A 24,476-nucleotide genomic window follows, 5' to 3' on the forward strand; every position below is an offset into this window, starting at 1 on the left:
GGCTTCTCATTGAGGTGGCTTTTCTTGTTGTGGAGCATGGGGTATAGGTGCCCGGGCTTCAGTAGGTGTGGCTTGCGGGCTCTAGAGCACAGGCTCAGTAGTTGTGGGGCACAGGCTTAGTTGCTCCTCTGCATGTGGGATCTTCCTGGACCAGGGCTCAAACCCATGTACCCTGCATTGACAGGAGGATTCTTAACCACTGCGCCACCAGGGAAGTCCCAGCAATTACTTTTGAGTGAACTTGAATGCCTGAAGGAAGAGGAAAGCGCCCCTTAAAATTAGGGAAAATTAATAAAAGTGCCATATCATTACATTTGATTTTAAATATTTTTACCTCTAGACTTTCAAAGGTCTAAAGGTTCAAGAACATGATTCCCCAATAAACGTCTTGTAGAAACTGGTGGTTTTCTCAAACCCAAGTTTGTTTTCGATATTTTTTCTTTATAAAGCCTTGAGTACAGACATCTTTTTGCCACGTAGCCCATGAGTTTTCAAGGTGATACCCCAAAGTAAAATTCAGAAAGTGATTAGAGGGTGCTGAATAGAATTCCTATACCCCAGGCTGAAAACTCAAAGAGTTAAACAGGGTTGAGTCCTCCAATTCAATCAGATATACAAATAATTCATTCGACGCCCATAGAACTGCCTCAGCATCATTTGTCTTTAATAAGACAAAACCACAAATAAATAGGGTGCTGACTGGCATTGAGGCTCTCGTCTCTCACTATGTGGCTCTGAATCGAACCCCATCTTGACCAGAGGAATCATCTGTCATTTGAGCAGATTGCCCAAGAGAAGACAGCCTGAGGTATGGAAGCCCTGGGCTGTTATGGGGTTTGCACATGCCTAAATCATGCCCTTCAGTCGCATACTCATATTCAAATCAGGTTGGTGTCTCAGGTGAAAGCTGATGGGCTGGGTGGCAGGACAACAGTGGGCCAGGACACCTGAGACCTCCAGTTCCCTGCTTCCAGGGACTTCTCGTTCTCTGTTGTATAAATGCACACTTTGTGGTCCTGAGAGCTTTCTATTGCATCACCACAACACCACGCCAGGTAAGTACAGTTATTACTATCCCCGATTTATGGATAAGGAAACCAGGAGTTAGAGAGGTTTAGCATCTTGTACAATGTTCTACTGCTAGCCCATGGCAGAGCCAAGCTTCAGTCTACACAATCTGGTCTCTTACCTGCTAGACTGTATGGGGATGTTCTTATGGAGTCTTCTCCTAAGATACCCAAGCCTAATAGAGGTATTCTGAAAAGTCGATGTGTACAAATATCAAATTGCTTCATGGGGAAACTGAGATACAGAGAATTCAGTGACTTACTATCATCACATACACATCAAATCAAGGACTGGAGATCATTCCAGGGAGCCTGCCTCCCAGTTGGAACAGCTGCTTCACACAAGTGGGGCTTGTGTGTGACAGTCACATCAGTGGCCTGGCCGGAGCCAGGGGCCACAGTGGAGGCTCTCATCTTGGCTGTGTCCTCAAGCATTTCCCTCTTGGAGTTGAGCCTCAGTATCCTCATCTGTCACATGAAAGGAGATAGAAGTTCAAGTCTTTGGCGTTCAATTTCATCACTAAAATTCTATAGCCACCAGAGCCAAGAGGGATACTCCATTCTGGAGTCAGCCACACTTGACTTTTCTGAAATGCAGAGCACCTGTACTGGGACTCCAGTGATGACACTGGCCCATCTCCCACCCCATGGTACCTGCTGATGGGCAAACATGACCTCCTCTTCCCCTCCCCACTACTCCCAATGATAAAAGAACTTTGGGAGGCTTAAACTAGAGAATTATGGCTTTTCTCTAACTGTTCACTACCATCTTGGGGGAAATTTGTGCTTCTGTGTGAATGGCTCCATCCTCCTTTATCCTTCCCTGGAGCCGTTTCATCCACTGGATTATGAGTCTTTGAATCAGGAAGCAAGGTTTTACCTTTAACGTCCTAGAAAATCGCTGTAAGATATGTCACAAGGATGAAACAAAGTCATTTCTTGTTATCTGGGGCTTTGATAACCCTTTCAGTCAGATGCTTTGGCATAAAGAATAATCCTGGCTGAATTTACCCTGCCAGGAGTTCACGCATTTAGCAACGACACAGTATGGCAAATGCCACTGCCTGTCAGTTGTTTAACATCAGGATCGTGAAGAATCCGTCTGCTCCAAGTCTCCTTTACCTTTCATCTCCTCCCAGCACATGGGCACTTGCTTCTGTTTTATTCAGTCCTTAGGTAAAAGACCAGAGGATTGCTTCAGGGTTTAGACCTCTGTGTAGAATCACATTAGCTCTAAGATGTTCATTTTTTTCTTACCCAAACCCAATATAATTTGTATTCTGATTTCAAAGACACTGTTTTAGTTGACCTTTAAACTTAAAATAACTGACATGCTAGAGAGCAGATCTCCCTATATTCAGGGTCATTGTTTGTCTTTTGATATATCCAGGCTTCTGCCTTCTAATGTTTCTGTGCCTGCAAATAGTTTTATTATATGTCATCATTCTTATTATCATCGGCATCCTGATGCCTGTTTTCTTTACTTTATCTGTTAAGCAGAAGTATATTTAGTGCTCAAAGTGATACACCATTAAGGTAGAAAAAGGTGAACCTTTTGATATATTAGAAGTCTTTCATAGCACGAAGTAACTATTGCCTATTACTTTACTCTTGACATTTTTATTTTTAAAGGAATTTCACTTGATTTGTGGTGCTGACACCTCTGATATGCTGTTTCCAGTGACCTTACAACCAAAATCAGTAGCGTGTGACATTTGATGGCCCAGATAAAAAACATTAATGGTGGAAGAGAGGGTTTATTTTCCTGGTCATAAATTAAGTTTAAATAACTCAGAATTTATTTTAAACTCTCCAGTACTTTTTACTGTCCAGGCAATAAATGTATTTATTACTGGGGTTCTACCTGGGTTTCCTCCACAGAGCCCTTTGATTGGCCGCTTTGAGTCCTTTCCTTCTCTCTTCTGGAAAACTCATCTTGCCTGTAAACGCTGATTTGAACAGATTACTGTCTAATTTCTATCAACAGGGATCAGAGAAAGGGCTGCTTATCAGAGAGGTAAGCAAAAGCGTTTTTGTTGTCAAGCAGGTTAAGAAAAACAGGAGTTCATAAAATATCCAGTGATGTGGGTAACCCAGGCCTGAATGATTCTGTTTTGGAATTAGAAGTAGAGACACAAGTGGTCATGTCCTGATCCCTCCGAAGCCCTGTGTGAAAGGTTTGCTTTAGGTCCTGATTTAATTCTCACAAAAATGGAAGCCCATTCCCCCATTTTGATCTTTATAACTTTTCATCTTCACGTGTATGGTTTTTGGTACTCATTCATTAGATGTATCATAAAATGGTACTGAGAATTTCTCAGTGAAAAAAATTTTATGATTTCAGAATTTCAATCTGTATGTTTGAAAATTGCCTTCTATATATTTTATTGAGATATAATTTGCATGAGATTCACCATTTTAAAGTGTACGATTCAGTGGGTTTTAGTATTCATAAGGTCAAGCAACCATTACCACTCTCTAATTCCAGAACATTTTCATCACCCGAAACACGACCCCCAAACATACACTGTACCTATAAGTGGTCACTCACCATGCCTCCCTTCCCCCAGCCCCTGGAGACCACTAATCTACATTCCATCTCTATGAATTTGCCTATTCTTCATATTTAATATAAATGGAATTATACAAGATGTGCTCTTTTGTATCTTCTTACCTTTAGCACAATGTTTCCAAGGTTCATCCACGTTGTAGCATGTATTACTACTTCATTCCTTTTTGTGGCTGAATAACATCCAGTTGTATGGATATACCACAGTTTGCTTACCTGCTTAGCTTTTGGATTGATTTTCATTTAAAAATTTCATCTATATGTTCAAAAGTTGCCTTATAATGAATTCCCCAGGCATTCCCCTGTTGGAAATACTTTAAAGTTAGATCTTTGAAAAAATGTTATAAAGTATATATTATTTTAATATCTTCAGTAACAACAATCACATATCTCTTATTGATTATGTATGTATAAATTTCTTCATGATCTTGTCACAAAATGAGACAAAAATAGAATCTAAGAAGCTCTTCATTGTATGAGTAGTAAAACAACGTCATTCACTAACTATAAATTCACGAAGATTACGTATGATTCTTGAATGTATGAAATGCTATTCAAATGGCTTTTCATGAAAACCAGCTGCCTGACCCCTCTTAGTACCCCAGGACATTTTCCCCTGGTATACAGTGATATCTGATACATGTTCATCCTTCACTGATCTGTAAGTTCTTTGTGGGCAGGGGCTGTGTCTGCTTCATCTTTGTCTCCAGAGCCCTAAAGCCCTGTACTCTACAGAGTACAATGCTTTGTACCTAAAAGCTTCTCACAAAACCAGTTTGATGAATGAATTAAATTATATGCTCTTCTGTTCTCTGTGCTCAGGGAGAAAAGAAAAGAAGAGACTTTTATAAAGGGCTTTCTGATCATTGCAAATTGGTTTCTGTTTACTATTCACATATAGAGGAGTGCACAATTCACACCTGTATGGTTTGATGAATGCCTACAAAGTGAGTACACCTGTGTGATCACCATAAAATCAAAAACCACAAAGGACCAGTCCCCCATATCCCCCTGGGGGTCTCCTGATCAATATCCCATCCTTCTCTCCAATGCCAACCACTATCCTGACTTCTAACACCACAGGTAATTTTGAACTTTATGTAAATGGATATTCTTTTTATACTCATGACATTTAAAAAATAAAGCTAAGGGGCTTCCCTGGTGGCGCAGTGGTTGAGAGTCCGCCTGCCGATGCAGGGGACACGGGTTCGTGCCCCGGTCTGGGAAGATCCCACATGCCGCGGAGCGGCTGGGCCCGTGAGCCATGACCGCTGAGCCTGCGCGTCCGGAGCCTGTGCTCCGCAACGGGAGAGGCCACAACAGTGAGAGGCCCGCGTACCGCAAAAAAAAAAAAGTCCTAGGGGTTTCAGTTGACTGTAAGGGCAATGTGGCACGGCTGCCAACAGACTACTTTCATCATAGAGTCGTCCAGAGCAAAAGAGGTTTCTGTTCTTTTTTCTGCCATAGTCAGAAGCATCTGGTGTATTTTATTTGCTTTTGATCATCACATTTAAAAAGGAACATGATAAAACTAGGGAGGGTTAAAAAAAGGTGAAAAGGATAATAAGTGATCAGGAAACCTCGTTGTCATAGGAGGAACGGTTGGAGGGTCTGGGCATCCTTAGTCAGAGGCGGTCTCTGGTTTTCTGAAGAGGGGTGAGAGTTAGGACAGAGCAGAGCTACTAACGAGTGAATGGTCTGGGCAGGCATCTGATCTTTTTGCAAGTTGTGAATGGGTTTTGACCACATGATCACTAACTTCATTCCAGAAATAAGCTATGAATTGTGTAACCTGCATAAACCAGAGACATATTCAGTCTTAGTGTTCAGTTCAAGAATTGTTCAGCAGCTAAAGTTCATTAAAAATCAATTCCATCAAAAAATTAATTTTTCTTAAAAGTTTACCCCACACTCATTCTGATGCATCAGCCTGCCCTCATCCTTTGCTACCTTATTCCTTCTAAAAGCCCCCAGAAGAGAATTAACATTTGTCAAACACTTGACAGGCACCAGCTCATGTTCACACATAGTGCCTCATTTAATTTCCACAGACACCATGCAAAAGATATAATTATTATGACCACTCTGTGTGTGAGAAAAGGTCTCTCAGAAGGTTTCATTTGCCCCAGGTCACAGCTGGTAAGTGGAGTCTGGGATTTGAACTGAGGTCTCCCTCTCGCAGTGGCAGAAGGCTCGCAGAGCTTAGCTAGTTTGTCTGAAATCAGCCTGCTCTGTTTGTCGTAGGTGGTGTGTATCTGGCTCCGTAATTGCAGCCTGGCTTTTGGTCTGGGGACAGAGAACCAGACCAAAATCGTGTGGCAGCATAGTTTTTACTAAGAAAACATTCCTCTAGCTCTCTAGTTGGCTCTTCCACATCAGGATTCCTCTGCTCAGGTCTTCTCAGTGTCAAAAGTACATATCAGTCTTTCTCATACTGGCCAAGAAACACATTGTAGAAGGAGCTGACCCAAGGCGAAGGGACTCCAAGTGACAGTCATGCATGTATGTTAGGCTGCTACCCAGGCCCAGTGCTTGACTTACCCTTCGTTCAATTTACTTGTCTTTTATGTGCATGGCTTGATTTCCAGTTTCCCAAAGGCTGCTCCATGGCCAACCAGAGGCACAAATGCTGTTTCCAGTAAAATTGGACCATTGTAGATAAGGTGGCCTGGTTCAGGGGTTGAATAGTAGGCGACAGGAATATTGGCCCTGGTCTAGTCAGAAGGCTCCACTTCTTTCATGTAAGAAAAGGAGATTGGCTCTGCACACCCAGTGCCTAGTCCAGGGCCACCAACAGAGGTTTATGAGATGAAAGAGTGAATGAATGAATGCAGGCGCAGTGCCCTGCTCAGCTACTACTTTCAGGCAACTCCCAGCTGTCAAGGAGGGAAGCCAGGGATGCTGCTGCTTCCTGCCTGCCTGAGTCTGATTTTTGAAAGTCAAACAGGCACATTTGTATAATACATAGTAATTAAATCTTCTTGTTCATTAAATAATTTACTAATGAAGCAATGTTGGTCCTGAGGAATTGTACCAAAAAATAAAAGAGAAAAAAAGAAAAGAAAAAAATGAAAGTTTCATTCTTCAGATTAGACTTCATCAGAACCATACTGAGGACAACTTTGAAAGCCTTTTCAACCCACCACCTACCGAGAAATCTGAAGAACCACATCCATTTCCTTGAACTCCTCTGCCCCAGGGGAGAAAAGCCGTGCAAAGCAAGAGCAGCGTAGGAAAATGGGTCACAGGACAAGAAAACCCTACCCAGTAAGAAGAAAAAGGCTAACCTATCTTTTGGCTTCTTTACGGAGGAAGGAGGTCGGGTCACTCCATGCTGGTGAAAGACAAAGCTTCGGGGAGGAAAGTTGGCCTTCCCCCCGTTGAGGCTGAATCTGGAGCTGAGCGCTGCGGCATTTTCTCGTGGAGAAGCCTCTAGGGTGCAGGAATGCGATGTCTCATTAGTATGGGGCACTGATAATGATCTGATAAGTGCTTTCATCCATTACTGATGGATGCCTTCCAGAAGACCTCCACAGATGTAACACCTCAGCTAATTATGTGAACCCCTTTTCCCTGGTCTTCATCATTAACCCCAACATACTTCTATGAGCCAGGAACTCATGCTTTATCAATGGTCATTGGTACTTCTAATATTTTCTTGGAGGTTTGGGAGGGTTGGGAAGTGAGAGAGGAAAGAAGGAAACCCTGGAATTTGGTTATCCCTTGAATTTTCAGCAGGAAGAGTGGCTACTCGCAGCTAGGAATGGTGAGCAAACGGCTATAAAAACCAGAACCCCCTCTTCCCCACCTAGTTCAGACCTCCACGCCCAAAAAACACCATCTAATTGATTAACCAAGGCTTCTTGAAGAGAACGATCTGATAAGGGTAATTGATAGAGATGGTATCTTTTGTCATCATTTGTCTTTGAAAACAGAGAAGAAAACTGCGGCGGGATGTAGCCCGCCGACATGAGCAACGGCGGATGCAGCATCATCGGTTACAGCAGACTGCTCAATTTTGTACCTTTTCAGCCAGTCAAATATCCAATAACCGCAAAGGGAGGGAAAAAAATGCATCCTCACTCCCTGTGTTTTAAACTTTTCCAACACTAGCTTGTGAAAATATTTGGGGTTGTTCACTGCTCTGCTCTCTGTAGCATAAACATTTATTTAAATGGGGCTGTCTCTAGTAATGAAGAATGAAGGAAAAACAATGGTCTGATTTTGACAAATTAACTTGTGATTTGGAGAGTCAGTGAAGCAGGGAAGAGACATTCCTAACTATACTAATTAAATGAGCTTGCAACATTTATTTTAATGCAATGGAACCAGCCATATGAAGATGAACATTTTAATTTATTTTGCAGTGACATTATGAAAAATTTCACTGCTGCAGATTATCTGCAAAAACAAATCTCATCAGCATCCAGGTTTGTGCGAGAAATTTCCATCTTTCACACGAACCTGACCTTCCCGGGTGGAAGCAAGTACGAATGAACTAAGTTACTTGAAAAGTTGTTCTGAAGGTTGTCTTTCCACTGAGGCCGGGCTTTATGTTCAAATGACTTCTGTGCCAAACACATCCATTTTTCATGGTGCGGCGTAGATGAAAAATTCTGAATCCATTCTACGGGGAATGCGAATATAGATCATTAGCTCTAAAACATTTTTCATGAGAGACGGAGTATTTGCCGGAAGATGAGGCCTGCAGAGTGCCAGCCAAGAATGAACACCACATGTCCTGCTAATTGTTTTTTAAAGTTGTTCCTCTCCTCTCTGGCACCCAGTAGCTATTGCAAATAGGAAACAATGTGAAAAATGGAGAGGGAGCCCAGCTTACTGTGACATTATTCTGCACTTGGTGTTTTGTCCTTTTTTTTTTTTTTCTGCCCTCTCTACATGCAGCCATCTTCTAGAAGGAAAAGGCACCGTTTTGTAGATGATTGAAGGATTTTTGCTTCTCCTAGAGACAAACGGAGGGCACATTTTCTGGAGCATCCGCTCTCACCTGAGGGCAGCATCCCTGGAGCCTCTCCTTCAGGGCCACAGGTCGGCCGCAGGGCTGACACGTCACCAGGCAGACAAAACGGTCCCCTTCCAGAGAGTGGGTGAGGGCGGCTGGCTCCTGGCCTCCACCACAGCCAGCATTAAGGAAGTTACGCAGTCCAGAGATGTCTTCCAGACTGACATTCCCATGAATGTTCTGCCAAGAGAGCGTGGAGGAGAGCAGACCACCTTCTCTCCAAGTCAGGACTGCCCGCCGGCTATTGCTAGAGGCCCGGTGGGCACCAACCTCCCCTGCTCCGCATCCCCGCTCCCCAACCTCCATCTCACCTCCCCGGACCACACTGGGCTGAGGAAACGTCAGTTCCCACTTGGGGCCTCTTTGTGGTCCTGGCCCTTCCTGTCCAACTCAACACATGTCGCTGTGACTGAGAAGAGGCCACTCCTGGAGCTCTGGCCAGTTCTCTTCGGGTGTGGACTCAGCCCACACCAGGGGGCTCTTCCTGGGGTCTGCGTCCACCCGCAGGACCTGAGCTCTCCGCCTTCCAGCTCTCAGCATGGCAGCCCTGCCCCTTGGTCTGTCCCTTCCACCTCTTCCCTCGGCCCTGGGCATAGGAAGTAGCTGAGAGTACGTGCCTTGCCCCAGCGCGTCCTCAGCCCTGGGTATTTACCGGACTGGTGGCCACTGGACTGTGGGGTAGGGTGGGGTCCAGCTGGGTAAAAGGGTCTGTTTTCTCCATCCTGACCAGAGAAACCTCAGCAGGGTCTGCAGCACTGATGCCGTCCACACGCCTTTGCAGTTACCTGGGCAGCTCCTTGGCCTCCTGGGGGACCCAGCGCAGTCAGGATTCAGTCTGAGAAGCAGGGGTGCCTGCCCTCCCCGCTGGATCTGCAGGCAGCAGAGGGCCTCTGGGGAGGGTCATGTGGCTGAACCGGCTTAAGTTCTTTGGGATCAAGAGCAAGGTGCCTCATCCATAGGTGCCCAAGGCATTGCTTAGAAAAGTAACCATGTTACTGTTGTTTCCTCCACAGAAGACATTGCCGCTAGTTCAGCCCTTATCAGCTATTTGAGGAATGACTATTGTGAAAAGTCGCTGTGCTCAAAAGAATAAATGCACAGTTTTCTCATCACAGGGAATTACAAGCAAATCCATCGATCAGACAAATAGTTCCCACTTTCCTCCTACCATCTCCTCACAAAAGCCAAGTAAATCAATTAAAGATTAGGAAGATTATAAATCACAGGGTAAGAAGGGCCCATTTGGGGGCCCAGCTGATAGCCCCATGGAAAATCCCACAGCATTCGGTGAGATGATAGAATTTGGTTTTCTGGAATGAACATGACGAATTTGAATGAGTCTCTCCCTAAGAAATACCTTGGAAACTCACCTTCTGCAGAGAGCCTTCCCCACTACCAAACCCGTCCCCGTTAATGGCCTGCACCTCAAATCCCTGCCCAAGACAAAGACAGCCTACCGCATGGCAGGCAGTCAGTACATGTTTCTGAAATGACTAAATTAGAAATTAACCTGTTGGGGGGGAAAAAAAGAGCATCTTGGAGTGAAAGTGGGCCTTGGCTGTAGGGACTCTGGAGGCTTCCAAGCTCAGGAAGTATGGGTTCCTGTCTCTTCCAAAGCCAACCTACTGGCTAATAATTCTTGATGCTGGAGGCAGCACAGTGTGAGGGCTGAGGCAGGATTCCAGAGCCGTCTGTCTGCATCCAAGCCAGCTCTAACCCTCACCTACTCTGTTTCCTTGGGCAGGTTACACCCTGTGCCTCAGTTTTCTTGCCAGTAAAATGGTGAGGGCAATAACAAGGTCTTCTTCATCAGGTTGTTACATAAAGCACTTAGAACAGCTCTCAGTAGTCCATAACTATAGTATAGCTATGCTCCATTTCTCCAGATGGCCCGTTGGCAAGATAATAAAAGATGAACTAAGAGATCTCACACTCTCATACAAGAGAAACCTCAAAGGGAATCTTCATGGGCTCCTAGATCAACTTTTTCATTTCACAGTTGTGCAGTCTGGGGTCCTGAAATGGAAGCTGACATGTGAGAGGTCGCATAGCTGACATCACGGCTGGCCCCGCCCAGGAGTCCTCGGCTAGGATTTTGAAACACGCTGCAAAATCCGCAGACACACTCAGGTCCCACCATGCAGGGCAGCAACACCACTGCTTAGTTGACAAATATTTAACAGAGCGAGCTCTGACCTTGGCACCCTCCTCTGCTCAAGAGGAGTTTATAATGCAGTTGGGAAGATAAAAATATATGAGAATTAATGCAAATATCACCAATTGTAGTAAATAACACAGCACAGCCTACATATGAAAAGACATGGGAGACAGAACAAAGGGTGGAGTGGGGCAGGCATCATTTACACAAACTCCCAAGATGCTTACTTTCAGAGAATATGGCTGTAGTTGACCCAGTCACCAATCCCACCTCTCCCGGGGAAGAAGCACACCGCCCACAGTTTGCTCTGGCAAATCTAATCTAACAAATCTAAGATTCAACTTAGATTACAACTTGTGTGGGCAGAGAACAGATTATACCTCTATTTGCCTGTAACTACACTGGCCTTCCTCCTGAGCCCCTACAAGCAGGAGGGGAAAATGAACTAGCTGTCCAGTTCCATTTCTAGATGACTTAACAGTCCCTTAAGGTGGTGTCAAGACTCTTTTTAATAAAAATGTTCCATCTCTCAGAGACACCTTCCTACCCCCATCTTCTTCCCCTCTGGGGGTGTTCTGATGTGTGGCTGGAGTGGGGAGACCAATGAGGTCACACTGAGCAGGGTAGATTGGAGAGCCTTGGACATGAGGTCCTCGGCCTCCTGGTCTCTAAGGTGATGCCTGGGAGCTGCTTGCCCTGTTGGCTGTGGTGGCTCAAGTCTGCGGCTGGTGGAATTCTTAGTCTGGAGCTTCGCTTGGGCAGGGCTCTGCAGCAGCCCCTGGCCCTGACTCAGCATCCAGCCTTTGCTATGGTGCCACCTCATCCCCAGGGACCCACCTCTAGCAAGCTTTTGCCAGCCAGACTCTGAGTAGCTTCTAGGTCCTGCCTGTGCCACATGGACTCCAAGACTGACTTGAAAGGAAAACCTTAAGGTTTTAGTCTTTTGGGGCTGCCATAACAAAATACCGTAAACTAGACGACTGAAACAACAGAAATTTACTTCTCAAAATCCTGGAGGCTGGAAGTCCTAGATCAAGGTCTGGCAGTGTCGGTTTCTGGTGGGAATTCCTTTCCTGGTTTGCCTTTTCATGTGTCCTCACACGACCTTTCCTCAGTGTGTGCACATGAGAAAGAGGTATCCGTCTCTCTTCCTCTTCTTTTAAGGTCACTAACTCTATCAGATAAGGGCCCCACCTTTATTACCTCAATCTTAATTACCCCCTGAAAGCCCTCTCTCCAAATACAGTCACCTTGGGCATTAGGGCTTCAACACAAGAATGTGGGGGGAGGGTGGTGGACACACCATTCAGGCCACAGCATCCTCTCTGCCTGGCCACACTGTAGCCAGGAGAACTCTGGCCAGTTCTCCCAGGAGGACTCTGAGAAGGGGTCACTTTCCTTTGAATCTAGTTCAAAATAGGGTAGAAGGGACAGTGGCCTCTCTTTGCCCTAGATGTCATCTAGTTCAGGAAAAATAATATGTATGTGGCTTGTAGATGAGGAAAAGAAGCTAACATGACATTTCTAATGGCAAAGCAGAGCACTTAAGACTTGGGATACCTAGGTTATAATTTTTTAATGATTTTCTGTGTGACCCTAAAGGGACATAATCTCCCCTTGGGCTTTATCCCCTTTTCCCTAACAAAGGAGGCTGTTGACCTGCTTCTTAAAGTGATTGAGGGGAACTGGCAAAAGACATAATTGCAAAAGTCTTTTTTGTAAACATGAAGATGCTTTTACATGCTGTAAATAATAATAACACAGAAGAATATACCTCCTTTCAAAATCCATGACATTTGCAGAGTAAAATATGTGGTCCAATAGCTGGAATCTCAGTTCCCTTTGGTAGGGTTGCTAAGAGGGAAAATGAGTCTTCCCATCTAGGGAGGGAAGGGAAAGCTTGGGGAAATTCTCCTAACTGAAGAGAGATGAATTCCATGAAAAACACAGAAAACATTGTGCACAATCTTCTAGCAACAGTTTGTCAAAGAGAAGCAAATCCTTCAGGAAATTCTCTTTAATATACTTTTAGTAAATGTTTTATTGTATTGGATTATGGGAATTAAGGGAGTGAAGGATCCACACCATATTTTTCAAAAGCAATATTTTTAGAATCACAAATTATATTGAAATTTTTATACCAAGAAAATAAAAACAAATATCAGAAGAACTAAACAGCATTTATACATGTCTCTACAGAGATATATATGTATATTAGCAAATTGAAATATAGCAAATACACACAAAAACACCCACATAAAACAGATGCAAATTATATTTTTGACACATTTTCAGCCCAATCACCTAATACAATTTTCTTTTATAGGCAGAGGTAATAAATAGTGCAAATGTATATTTATGGTGTATTTGACAAATGTATTTGCTTTGAGTCAGAAGGAAAAGCTCCAGCGATTTTAATGCTTCTCATCTACCTGGACTAAATCGCTCGTCTTTCTTCTGGGTTTCTCACTGTGACCAAGTCTGAAGTGGAAACCACCTTTTGGTCTCAGAGTGTGGTACCTGCTTGGAATGAGGATTTGGAGCATACTTGAAAATCAAGATGTCCTGGTATCTGTGTGTGTTTATATCCTGTCTCCCCTCTAAGACTATGTGCGCCCTGAGAGAAAGAGCAATGTCTGTTACTTCCACACAGATCTTTCTGCCTCCAGAACAGTGGTTTGCATGTAAGGGGTGCCTCATAGGACGATGTTATTCTTTTGCCAGGGTGCTGGTGTGGTCTTTAGGGAAGCAGACACATGCTATGTGCTGTGAGATGGTGTTTCACTTCAACATGTCTGAGAATCAGCTGTAAGTTGCTCTTTTTTAAAAATTGAAGTATAGCTGATTTAGAATGTGTTACTTTCAGGTGTACAGCAAAGTAATTCAGTTTTATATATATATATAACTATATATTTTTCAGATTCTTTTCCATTTTAGTTTATTACAAGATATCGAATATATTTCTGTGCTATAGATTAGGTCTTTGTTGTTTATCTATTTTATGTATAGTAGTCTGAATCTGTTAATCCCAAACTCCTAATTTATCCCTCCCCCACTTTGGTAACCATAAATTTGTTTTCTATGTCTGTGAGTCTATTTCTGTTTTGTAACTAAGCTCACTTGTATCATTTTTTAAGATTCCACATGTAAGTGATATCATGATATTTGCCTTTCTCTATCTGACTGACTTAGCAGTGACTTACTCATAATCCAAGAATACAAGAGTATTTCCCTAGCTGATTAACTTAACTTCCACGCTAAATGTTCCCCCTCTAAATGCATCCATCCCTCCAGTGAGTCCTATGGGGGTGCAGATGTTGGACCAAACAAGTGGAGAGTGGCATATCCTATGGGTCCAGGTGGGTGAGAAGCAAGCCCAGAGGCTCAACCCTAGCAAGGAAGGGGCAGCTGGAGGGCAGGAGGAGAAAATGAGGTTCTAGGGACTTTGGCCCTTAGCTAAAGAGCCCCCATCCCAGCCCAGGCTGCCCTTGGGGCCTTGAGTAGAGATATTGCCAGGGGAAACCTGTATGTGAATTCATCCTTGGAGTCAGGATAGGGCACCAGCCCACAAGGGCAGAGGGAGTGGGGATCCAAGGTAGATGGTTATGGGGAAGAGTCACCAAAGCCAGGCGGTAGTCCCCTTGGGGAGGGTTTCTGGGGAGAATACCTGGACACTGGTGGCTAATTTCATCACAGAGACTCAGCTAGTGAACAGCCTTTTCTCGTCAATGCCTCGAAGTCAGAGGGTTCTTAGAGATAGAAAACAAGATTCAAATGCAAAGAGACTTTAGGGAAACCAGAGACCAGGACTGTCTGGCCCTTCCCCTATTAGGTCCCCTTTCTTTCTTAGTTCCATGTCTGGCCGGGAGGCCCTCATTAGGAAAGGCTGGGTGTTTCTTTACACATGAATGTCTCTCTCCAGGCCTGAAAATGAGGCCCACCTCACCCCACCACGCTGCTGTGAACAGATATGTTTAAATTTCTTGAAGCTTGGGTGACATCCTTGGATAAGGAGCTCTAAGTAGCAAGAATTATTGTTATTACTATGTAGTTACTGCCTAGCATGCAGCGAATTACCCTGCCCTGCTGTGTAAAAGATGCACAGAGGAATGGGGAAGTGTGGAGGGGGGAGGCGGGAGGAGGCGTAATGAAACGTACTAAAGAGGGGCCGGGCCCGGGAGCATCCCATGCTTAGGGTCTCCACCAGGCACACTCTTATGGCCAGAACAAATGACCTCTTTCCACCCAGCAAACGGAAGACAACACGAAGATGCTAGGATTGTAAAGGACGCACAACACGGGGCTCAAAGGCATGGATTTCAATCCCAACTCCAACACTTATAACTGTGTGCCTTGGACAAGCTCATGAGCCTGTGTGGCCTTGGTTTGCGGAAGCTGCCACATAGAAAGCTCCACACAGTTGTAGCAATTCTTATTACTACTATTACTACAGCTATTATTAGGCCTTGGTCCAGTTGTCTATGATTTGCAGGACCAGTACAGAGTCTGAAGCATCGTTTTGAGAGTCAGGATTTCCCAGGAGAAAGGGGAACCCACATGCAGTGTGGAACCACCAAAGGAGATCAAATGGACACCTCCCACAATTGCTAAGGACCTCCACTGGGGGCGAGGCGGGGAGTCTAAATTCAACCTAAAAGTAGTTCTTGAGAGGTGGCAGTATCGCTAATGAACTCTGGGCTTCTGTTTATGAAAGAGCAGCCAATATGTCCTATGAGTGCTCAGTCCGTCTCTCCACCAAGAAGTCCTGAGACTCTTCTGGAAACCACAGCTGAACACTGTGCATTCAGTTCTTCTCCAAGGCATCAGGGGCAGATGTGGGGCTGGGTGAGCTTTACTGAGACTTATCCATCTCCACCTCAAGCGCACCACACAAGGCTGGGATGACCTCTGTGGTGACTCAGTGACGGGACTAGTTTACTAAGCCCGGGAGAGTCTACTATAAGAAGCATCAAACATGGTGCTGCCACAGAGACATAAGACTCATATGACAGAGGACATAAGACAAAGCATCCAGGGAAATATGACTAACCGTACACGGTGAGAAATGACTGGAGAGTCCGGGGTTTGGATTCCTGAAAGCTTCAGTGGTCAGAGGACAGGTCACTGCTTCCTGAGAGACCATGGGGCAACTCACTAGAGAACATGCTATCTATTTTTTTTTAATTGAAGCATGGTTGATTTACAATTTGTGTTAGTTTCAGGTATACAGCAAAGTGATTCAGTTTTATATATATATATATATATATATATATATATATTCTTTTTCAGATTCTTTTCCATTATAGGTTACTATTACAGTATATTGAATATAGTTCCCTGTGCTAGAACATTTGATCTAGAATACAAATAAACACTCCCCCTCCCACAAAGATACACTTAGGTGATGTGCACATGCTGTCAGATTACAAATGATTGCGTCTCAATAACTTGTTGCTTGATCCACAAGTGGGTTGAGGGTGGTAGTTGGATTGTTTCCCACCCAATTGTTTGAAGTGGTCTGATGATTTGGGGACATGTATCTAAAAGTACTCCCCCAACCAAGAAATTGAGTGATATGAATTAACTCAAAAGAATAAGCTTCACCCTGAATAAAAACCATGGTATCTGAGTGGCAGGAATTATGGGCTGTTGTATGTACAAGCCACACCCCTCATCTCGTATTTCCCACACTAACTGTTTACCTTAGATTCATCTCTATCTTGGTATATTCCTGAAGTAGTCGAACTTCCAGGGTGGAGTATCATCACTCATCAGAGCATTTAATTGAAAGGTACCTCTTCCATCTTCCCTCTTAAAGGCTGAAGAATTGTTTCTCAAACTTCTCTCTCTTTTGAGCTAATAAAACAAAACAAAAACGCTTTTAAACAAGTAAAAAAATACCCCACTAAATAGAACAGGCTGTGATATGCCAAGCAATTTAAATTCCATTGCTATATTTTATTGAGTCTTTTCTATTTCAGGGCAACAGAGCAACTTAGCAGACTGGGAAACACATGGGCCTCCTGGATTGGGCGCAGCTCCCCTGTGCACGAAGCCTGTTTTGGAAGGAGGCTATTTTGAAACCTGCTCCTTGCCGTCACTCTAGACTTTTAGCGAATTAATTTGGATTTAAGGAGTAAAAAAGAAAAAGAAAAGAATGGAAAAAACTCACCTTCCCTGTACATGGTAGAATTTCACTGGGATGCAAAGTGGGGTTGGAGGAATATGACCACTCAGTCTGACTTACGATGCAGGATTTTAGGGGCTGGATAAACACGCTGTGTGTCACCCAGCTGCTTCCTAGACAGGGCGAGTAGAGGAGGATTAGGGAGGCCCCACCGGTGCGTGAGGAAGCAATGGTCTATTTTGAGCCCTTTTACTTGAAAGGCTCAAAGAAAGAATAATTGCATCCTCTGCTGGACTAAAAGTTTTCAACAAATGACCTGGCTTGGTTCTTTTAAAAAAATACAAAAGTGTGAGTGAACCCCACAACGTGTCAATGAGACAAGCAAGTGATTTTGCTTGTTGGAGGTGATTTTTATGGAAAGTTGTACTTTGCAGATTGCGACCAACCCAGCACATCCTCCGCCCTCCTGCTCCTTTTCTCAGTTGGCTCTGAGGAAACATGCTTCCAAGTTTGAGAATTCATCTTGTCTGATTAATGATGTGTACACAGAGATTTTGGACTCGTCTTCCTTCTCTTGGTCTTTTTCATTCCATTGTTTGCTGTGCTACAACCCTGCGGATAGATGGTTCTGCCGTGATAAATGTAAAGTTTGCATAAGCCATGTAACAGCAGGACAGCCTATTATCACTGTACATTTTCCATGGCTGTGCAAACCTCTGTAGGCTATTTTATTGCTAATAGATCCACAGAGAAACAGTAGTGATTTTACGACTCTTTTTAAAATGGAAATTCATGTTTGAGAAATACAACTGGGAGGAAACAGATGTAAACCACTTAAGCATTTACAGAAAATTGAGATGCACATTCTTATTTACAGACCTACATAGCCTCCATCGCTTTATTTTCAAAATTAAAATGAGCAATCTGTTTACCGTGGGAAATGAGGAACTGTAAACTTGTTTTCTTCCCTTTACACAACAATGGCCACCACCGTTGGTTTTAATGGCAGTGCTGAAACAGGATGGCGATATTTTTCCCCTTAGATTTTATTGTCTAGAATGCATTCCCTCCATAATCTGTGTGAGAGGTAGGCAAGTGGGAAAGATTTTAGTATAACTGTATGCCTGAACTCATATCATGCTTTAACAGCTAAAATGATTACCAGACACTTTAGAAGGATTTAAACCAAGTATTTATCACTACCTGTAAATTGCTTAAAATATTGGAAGAGTAGACCAGCCTCTACAAAAAATGCTTTTATATGTCCAAACACAAAAGCCCAGCCCATTCGAAAACAATTTATTCTTGGGCTTCCCTGGTGGCGCAGTGGTTGAGAGGCCGCCTGCCGATGCAGGGGACGCGGGTTCGTGCCCCGGTCCGGGAGGATCCCACATGCCTTGGAGCGGCTGGGCCTGTAAGCCATGGCCACTGAGCCTGCGCGTCCGGAGCCTGTGCTCCGCAACGGGAGAAGCCACAGCAATGAGAGGCCCGTGTACCACAAAAAAAAAAAACAAAAAAAAACAGTACTTCATTCAATAAAAGTTTGAGATAATGTGGTTTTCCTACTGCATTAGATGTCCTGTCCACCACACGAGGGCTATGACCACATTCCTCAGCATTGGATGGTATTTCAAATGCCATTTGCTTTACCCAAATCAAGGCCCTAAAAGTGACAGTTCTATTTTCTGTACTCACAGGCAATAGTATAGCATGTGGACAAACAGCTTTTGATCCCAATCCTGTCTGTCACCTTCTACACGTGTGACCAGCTCCCTCGACTGAGAAATGAGAGTCTTTGTTAATGAGAGTAATTCAACGAGTTAATGCCTGTGATATATTTTGTCCAGGGCCTGGTTCCTAGTAAGTGCCCACTAAAACGATGGAATAAATGGTAGCTACTCATAGATAGGTTGTATGGATTCTAATAGAAACATAATGGGTAATTAATTTTAGCTGAGTTAGACTTGTTTTAGGCTGGGACTTCTCAAGGTAGATTTAAAAAGCCTTTGGAAAAGCCATAGAAATAATGCCGGCCCACAGATTTGAGACCCAAAGTAAGAAGGAAAAGCCCAAGAAGCGTTATTCACTCTTTCTCTTCCTTCTTAGTTTGGTTTTCAAAAGAAGCCACCCTCCCACATTCCCTTCCCCACTGCCCTGAGGATACCGTAGTGTGTTTTGTGTTCATCACTCCTCTGCTTTATCCAAAGTTTCCTGCCTCTCCCTGAAAGACGTATTTTTAGATCTGCCTCATCATCTTCTTTTGCAGGATATTACGTTTGTGAGAGTCATCCATGTGGCCACAATTTATTCGCTTTCAGGGCTGTATTCCTTGGTACAAATATACTCCAGTGTGTTTTTCCAATCTATTGTTTTGGGGCATCTGCATTGTTTCCAGTCTTTGCTCCTCTGAGCATTCATATCCACTAGGAGCATGCAACAATGTTTCCAGGGTCCTTATGATGAATGACTTTAGAATTTTACTGAATCCTGTACCTATTGAGATGATGTTGTGGTTTTTCTCCTTTCATCTCTCAATGTGGTAAATTAAAGTAACAATTTTTTTCTAATATTGAACCAATGGTGCATTTCTGGCATAAAACCTACTTGAGAGCTTGTTTGGAGGTTCTAGCAGGGCAGTGCAGCTACTCACATACCCTTGACGGAAGAACAGTCCTCCTCTGTGGGGGAAGGTCATCCTCTTCGACGGAGCATACAGCTTGGCGACGGATGCACATGGAGCTGTGAGGAGGGAAGGGGACACCCGCCTAGGCTGCCAGCTCAGCCGAATCAACCCTGGCGATCAATGGGGTGACAGATGTCGCAGCCAGATCGCCCTCACATCCCATAAACCCTACTTTATCTCTTTGTTGCACAATAGGGTTTACTTCTATTTTATTTAGTATTTATAGATCATGATTCACCTTCACCTAGATTTGGTATCAAGATTACACCAGCATCAATAAATTACTATTTCCTTCTCCCCACTCTCCTTCCCATCCTTCCTCCTTTCCTTCTTCTCTCTCTCTTTTCTTTTCTTTTCTTTTTTTTTTAATGCTTGAGAAGAGCTTGTGTAAGAGGACAACCATTTATGTTTTGAAAGGTTGATGGACCTGGAGTTTTTGTTGTTTTTACCTATTACAAGTAAAGCTGCTATAAACATTTGTGTACAAGTTTTTGTCTGAGCATAAGTTTTTATTTCTCTGGGATAAACTGTTTTAGCCCAGGAGCACAATTGTTGGGTCAAATGGTAGTTGCATATTTAGTTTTTTTAAGAAATTGCTGAACTGTTTTTCAGAGTACTTGTACATTTTATGCTCCCACCAGCAATGTCTGAGCCATCCAGTTTCTCTGCATCCTCAACAGCATTTGGTACTGTCATTATTTTGTATTTTAGCCACTCTGATAGGCTTGTAGCAATATCTCACTGTGGGTTGTTTTGTTTGTTTTTTTTTTTTGCGGTACGCGGGCCTCTTACTGTTGTGGCCTCTCCCGTTGCGGAGCACAGGCTCCAGACACGCAGGCTCAGCGGCCATGGCTCACGGGCCCAGCCGCTCCGCGGCATGTGGGATCTTCCCAGACCGGGGCACGAACCCGTGTCCCCTGCATCGGCAGGCGGACTCTCAACCACTGCGCCACCAGGGAAGCCCCTCACTGTGGTTTTAATCTGCATTTTCCTAGTCTAATGCTGTTGTCCATCTTTTCATTTGCTTATTTGCCATCTGTATATCCTTTTTAGTAAAATACCTCTTCATGTTATTTGCCCATGTTCTAATTGATTTGATATTTTTCTGTTGAGCTTTGAGAGTTCTTCATACATTCTAGATACTAGTTCTTCATTCCACAAATTCAATTGATAACATTTCCCTTATTTTTTGTCATTTTAAGCATCTTCCCATTTCCATCAAGAACCATGAGTAACCATGGGTTACTTTATATTCTTTAAAAGTTCAAAACAAATGGATTTTTAGAAATTATCTTTTTGTCATTTATTTATAACTTAATTTCATGGCAGTCAGTGACTGTGACTTGACTCATACCAATTATTTGGAAGTTTTCAATACTTGCTTTTGGTTTATAATGTGGTCAACTTTCATATATGCTTTCTGTGTGCTTCAGACGAATCTCTATTTTCTGATTATTAGGGATAGTTTTTAAGTTTATCCATTAGATTAAGCTTGTGATGTTCAATTCTTCTGTATTCTAATTGATATTTTTTCTCTGCTTGACTTACCAACCACTGAATGTCTCCCTCAATCATGATCGATTTGATAGTTTCTTTTTATCTTCTATCAATTCTTGTCTTTTGTATTTTGATGATTTGTTACTGAGTACATACAGGGTCCTGGTGAATTCAATACTTTTAAAAATATGGGGCTTCCCTGCTGGTGCAGTGGTTAAGAATCTGCCTGCCAATGCAGGGGACGTGGGTTCGAGCCCTGGTCCGGGAAGATCCCACATGCCATGGAGCAACTAAGCCTGTGCACCACAACTACTGAGCCTGCGCTCTAGAGCCTGCGAGCCACAGTTACTGAAGCCCGTGCATCTAGAGCCTATGCTCCGCAACAAGGGAAGCCACTGCAGGCCCGCGCATCGCAACGAAGAGTAGCCCTCGCTCGCCGCAACTAGAGAAAGGCTGCACGCAGCAACAAAGACCCAAGGCGGCTAAAAACAAATAAATAAATTAATTAAAATAAAAAATATGTACTAATACTCATTATCTATAGTAATGCCTTTTACCTAAGGTCTGTTTTATCTGGTGCTATTATACTAGCTGTCTTTTGGATACCATCTGCCTGTTGTTCCTCAGGTTTGTTCTCCCCTCTCTTATGACATGATTTTTCCTCTCTCCCATTTTTAGCTGGAGCCTTGATCTCCTGAGTAAAAACTCAGCAGCTAGGTGTGGCCATGTGACTCATTTCCGGCCAACGAGATGAAAATGTTGGGTTGTTTGACAGCTTTCAAGAACCTACCTTAAGAGGAAGTACAGGATGTGCCATTTCTTCTTCTTCACCCTTCCTTTATCCTGAATCCTGGAATGCAGATGCTGCCATCTGGGACCATCTGAGACAAGGCTACCTATTGTGAACCAAAAGATAGAAAGAGCCAGAGGCACCCACATAAGGCTAGTTGCTCTCAGGTATTAGGTAACCATTGACAAATCGGTCCATGAGTCCTCAACAGTAAATATGGCCAACAGTTTGAAGGTCAAGCCACAGCTGGCCCATCTCCATGGGCCGATGGCCTGCTTTCCACTCTAAGCCAATGGACCAGACAGAAAGCTCTGGTCCCAGAATCCTCCCTGGGGAACATCAGGCCTGTCTAGTGTCACTGCCCATGTTAGATAGCTCCCAGATGGCATCAGGGGCCTGATGCCCATGAGGTTAGGAATCTGCACAATTCATCCTTCCTGCATTCCTCAAATCTGGTCCAAGCACAACTTTAATTTTCCAGCAATGTTTGAAGCCTAACATTCTTGACTAAAGCAGAAAATAGGCAAGCAAAATGTCCACTAAGAGTTTTAAAATGTGTTCCCTTGGCTTCCTACTAAATTCTGTTCCAAGTGTATCTTATCACTGACATTTTAAAATTTTTAAATTAGCTATATAGGGCTTCCCTGGTGGCGCAGTGGTTGAGAGTCCGCTTGCTGATGCAGGGGACACGAGTTCATGCCCCGGTCCGGGAAGATCCCACATGCCGCGGAGCGGCTGGGCCCGTGAGCCATGGCCGCTGAGCCTGTGCATCCGGAGCCTGTGCTCCGCAACGGGAGAGGCCACAACAGTGAGAGGCCCGCGTACCTCAAAAAAAAAAAAAAAAAAAAAAGCTATATAGTTTCGCTATATATCCTGCTAATATTGAGCTGAATTGGATTCAGAGATGAGTAGTATAGATACACTGAGTTCATAAAATCTTGCTTCCTAAGCTTCCTGGACAGCTGCTTAAAAATTTAGGTCTGGTCTAACAGTCCTCTAATGGGTAAGTTTTTTCTTTCTTTCATAAGTAGAGAAATAAGGAATTCTGCTAAATTGAAATATAATTTTCTTATACTAATTGCTATAAGTAAAGGGCTACCATTTCTATGACTCTGCCCATGCTCAAAGTCTCTGTGGTGACACCCTGAAAGATTAATAATCTTCTGAAATAATTAGCAAATTAGCTATTTCCTTTTTTCCTTCTCTTGAGGAAAAAAAAGTTGAGGCTGATGAAGTTTCCTGTTCCAGTGTCCGAAGGTGTGTGCTTGTAGACAGCACCCTCTCATCACACCTGTGGCTCTCAGGTCTGGGTGTGCATCTGCATTCCCTGGGAAGTGGGTTCCCATACCACACTCCTCTAGATTCCCAAAACATACTCCTGTAGATTCAGGAGGCTTAGAGAAGGGTTCAGGTATCTGTATTTTTATTAAGTCCCCAGAAGCTTGTAATGCCTTCCAAGATGAAAAACCAGTGCATTTTCTTCCTGGATTATTCATGCTTCCTCCTTGTCAAGATAGGGAAGGGCAGGAGGGCATGGGGCTGCCACACCAGGTGAGTTCTCCAGGGCTGGTCTGGTGGGTGATAACTGTCATCCTACAGGGGATACCAAAACCAGGGGAGAGGGAAGAACAGCTCAAGTTCACCAAGCTGATAAGAAATCGCCCAACCTGTTGCCAGCACCAATGAGGCCATGACTGGGAAGTCAGGAATCCAGTGGAAGCTGAGAAGCAAAAGCATGTGTCCAAGGGAGAGGCCAGGGCCACTGTGAAGGTCAAGTGTTGTCTTCTACTTGTGGCTAGGGTACAGGTGGGGCAGTTACACCTTAAGCTTCAGCATTGTCTGACAGCTGGAACAGACTCAATCAATCTGTGATTTTTCCAGGAATTATTGACTGAGAAACTGGTGGAGAGAGGAGCTGCCTGAACATAACTATTTGATCTGCTATTGGGTCGGCCAGCTCCTTAAGAGGTAATACTTTGGGACCCTGAAAACAGAAGCAGAGGTTGGAATCCTGACTCTGCCATCACCACGCTGTGACCTTGGACAGGCCGAAGTCATCTCCCCAGGGCTGACCAAGTCAGCCCTTGGTCAGTGTTGGTACATTTGAGAGCAGACTCCTCATGGTTTTGCTTTTTATATTTTTGTGATTGATCACCAAGGTTTAAATACAGTTAGTACCCAGAAAATACCCGTTGAATGAGCAGATTCTAAAAATAATCAAAAGAAAGTAATCAGTGTGATGTGATCCATTGATAAACAGCAGGCTTGTCCTGTCTCTGAAACTTAACTCAGCCGTGCTCAGCAAGGCAAGATTTCGAGGCAAATGGATAAATAACAGTGGTAAGGACCTAAAGACTATTTAGCGAACAAATGAATGATTCAATGAATGGATTTTTAAAACTAAATTAATGTGTAGACGTTCAGTCACAGGATGCTAAGTACCCACATGAAAAATGATGCCAAAAGAGTATGTTTGCTATTAAAAGTCAATTAACTATTTCAGTAAATCCAAATATCTGGATATCTGGGTTAAGTTCATCAAATGACTGATTCTTGACTGAA

The 24,476-nt window shown here is 43.7% G+C and overlaps 1 long non-coding RNA gene across 1 annotated transcript; it reads right to left on the bottom strand.

Moving 5' to 3' along the window:
* Window positions 1-131: 131 nt before the first annotated feature.
* On the bottom strand, window positions 132-22,031 carry LOC113618308 (uncharacterized). Its single transcript, XR_003431965.1, has 7 exons — window positions 21,915-22,031; window positions 19,599-19,683; window positions 16,990-18,020; window positions 16,520-16,673; window positions 6,178-9,464; window positions 1,331-3,938; window positions 132-249 (listed from the first exon to the last, which is right to left on the bottom strand). It is a non-coding gene; the product is annotated as an uncharacterized LOC113618308 (long non-coding RNA).
* Window positions 22,032-24,476: the final 2,445 nt, after the last annotated feature.

The sequence above is a fragment of the Aethalodelphis obliquidens genome, unplaced genomic scaffold, assembly GCF_003676395.1.
Source record: "Aethalodelphis obliquidens isolate GAN/ISIS:26980383/991018 unplaced genomic scaffold, ASM367639v1 scaffold5, whole genome shotgun sequence".
NCBI lineage: Eukaryota > Metazoa > Chordata > Mammalia > Artiodactyla > Delphinidae > Aethalodelphis > Aethalodelphis obliquidens.